Here is a 2,500-nt window from a genome sequence, read left to right on the forward strand (position 1 = left end):
CCTTAACCTAACCTGTATTGCGCCTTAACCTAACCTGTATTGCGCCTTAACCTAACCTGTATTGCGCCTTAACCTAACCTGTATTGCGCCTTAACCTAACCTGTATTGCGCCTTAACCTAACCTGTATTGCGCCTTAACCTAACCTATATTGCGCCTTAACCTAACCTATATTGCGCCTTAACCTAACCTATATTGCGCCTTAACGTAACCTATATTGCGCCTTAACGTAACCTATATTGCGCCTTAACGTAACCTATATTGCGCCTTAACGTAACCTATATTGCGCCTTAACGTAACCTATATTGCGCCTTAATGTAACCTATATTGCGCCTTAATGAAACCTATATTGCGCCTTAGCCTAACCCACATTGCGCCGTAACGTAACCCACATTGCCCCTTAACGTAACCCACATTGCGCCGTAACGTAACCCACATTGCCCCTTAACGTAACCCACATTGCGCCGTAACGTAACCGATATTGTGCTGTAACCCAACACACGTTGGGCCTTAACCCAACACACGTTGGGCCTTAACCCAACACACGTTGGGCCTTAACCCAACACACGTTGGGCCTTAACCCAACACACGTTGGGCCTTAACCCAACACACGTTGGGCCTTAACCCAACACACGTTGGGCCTTAACCTGCTCTGTAATTGTCATACGACGCGTTAAATTAGTGTAGTGTTGCCTAACTGCAACCCCCGCAATATAGTTTGCTACTCGCACTGCCCGGTCCCCAGTGTATCGCTTCATGTTAAACACCTTGCAGCTATACACTGTAATGTGGATGGCAGCAGGACGTACATGCTCAATGCCCTTTGCAGTTGTTCATTGGCATTTGCAGTTGTTCATTGGCATTTGCATGGCGAAGCACTTAGCCTACGCTGTGGTACGGCCTGTGTCAACTGTCCGCTGATGTTGTACGTCCAAATCACACACTGTACTGCACATTGGTCCTCATGTACTGAATGATACATCGTGGTACATGTGACCGTACAACGACTGCGCCAACAACGGCGAACCATGCGGTCCAAATGTTGTGCACTCAGCTACGTGTCGTCTCCCTATAAGAGCTGGATTGCAGTGTGGTATGCCCTGGATGGCGATCAGCATGAGCCGTCTGTTGATGTAGTGGCGCGTGTTGTCAGACGTAGTCGTCTCTTCTCACACACCGTGATAGCATGGTGCACTGCGTTCCACATCTGCGACATGCGACAGAGGCCGGTTGACAGTCGTTCGCGCAATGGACATCGCATACGTACGGGGGCCACCTTCCACGTGTTCGCGAAGCGTGCACATGTTGTTGCGTGTATGTGGGCAGACATAGTGTGTCGTGACACCTGACACAGGCATGCAACAATCGTTGAATTTGCAAATGGCGATGGACGCCTACGTTTGCTGGTGACGTTACGCAAATGAACAACTGGTAAACCGTTGTGGTGCGGTTGTTCTCGCTAGAGGTGAATCAGTGATGGCGACGATCGGTTGAGCTACCAACCGGTTGTTCCAGCGATACCCACCATGCCCACGAACGTGAATGGCATCTGGGTGTGAAGCGATACGCGGCGGTGGCTGGGTGGGACCGTCCCCGGCCGGTGAGGGGGGGCCTCCCGGCGTGCTGGCCGCGCGGTGCGTGGGCGCACGCGCTACAGCCGGCTGGTGGGGGCGGCCAGTGGCAGGCGCGCCGGCCGACGGAGGCGGCAGGCGGCGCAGCTGCGCGCCGGCGCACCCTGCACGCGGCGCCGTGCGGCCAAAGTAGGTCCTCGCGGGCCCGGTGCGAAGCGCGGTGGACATCTGCAGTGTGCTGGTCCGATTGAGGACTGTGTGCGCTGAGGATGCGCCGCCGCCCGGCGCTCGGCGCCGCGACGCCGTCTGCTGCTCGGTCGCCTCTGCGGTTCTCGCAGGTGGTTTGTATCGCAGCTGTGCGGACGTGTTGGCGCGTGCGCTGTGCTGGGAGAGTTCGCTTCGGCACCCAAGTGGGGCTTTTGTCCTTCTGTGGCGCTGGCGTTGGAGCTGCCGGTCACCGTAGGTGGCGCGTGTTGTCTCCCGCCGGCAATGCCACGACAGCACGCTCCCGGGCCTCTGTCGGCAGCGGCAAGCTCAGTTGGGAGCACGGGTGGTCGCACCTAAAGCGTCTACTCGCCAAACTCCGGGCGATTGCGCCTCTCTCGAACCCGACCAAGTACTTAGGACGGCGCTGCGCGCCGCCGGGACCTGAGAGGGTTTCGAGGTGTATGGTGCAGGGGAGCTCAGCCTCCTCCTGTTTGCAGAATAATTGAGCGGACGCTTGCGTGTTCGCGCGGGCCCCCGGGACACACTCCCGGGCGGCCGGCTGCTCAGCTCTAGTTGACGCAGCTCCCTGGTTGATCCTGCCAGTAGTCATATGCTTGTCTCAAAGATTAAGCCATGCATGTCTCAGTACAAGCCGCATTAAGGTGAAACCGCGAATGGCTCATTAAATCAGTTATGGTTCCTTAGATCGTACCCACGTTACTTG

At 56.2% G+C, this 2,500-nt stretch overlaps 1 non-coding gene across 1 annotated transcript in view; it reads left to right on the forward strand.

The window, feature by feature from the left end:
* The first annotated feature begins 2,359 nt into the window (after positions 1 to 2,359).
* Positions 2,360 to 2,500, forward strand: part of LOC124590112 — a 1,910-nt gene continuing 1,769 nt past the window's right edge. Inside the window, exon 1 of the ribosomal RNA XR_006976345.1 lies at positions 2,360 to 2,500. This exon is cut by the window's right edge and continues 1,769 nt beyond it. This is a non-coding gene — a ribosomal RNA (small subunit ribosomal RNA).

This window comes from Schistocerca americana, unplaced genomic scaffold (assembly GCF_021461395.2).
Source record: "Schistocerca americana isolate TAMUIC-IGC-003095 unplaced genomic scaffold, iqSchAmer2.1 HiC_scaffold_741, whole genome shotgun sequence".
In the NCBI taxonomy this organism is placed as follows: Eukaryota; Metazoa; Arthropoda; class Insecta; order Orthoptera; family Acrididae; genus Schistocerca; species Schistocerca americana.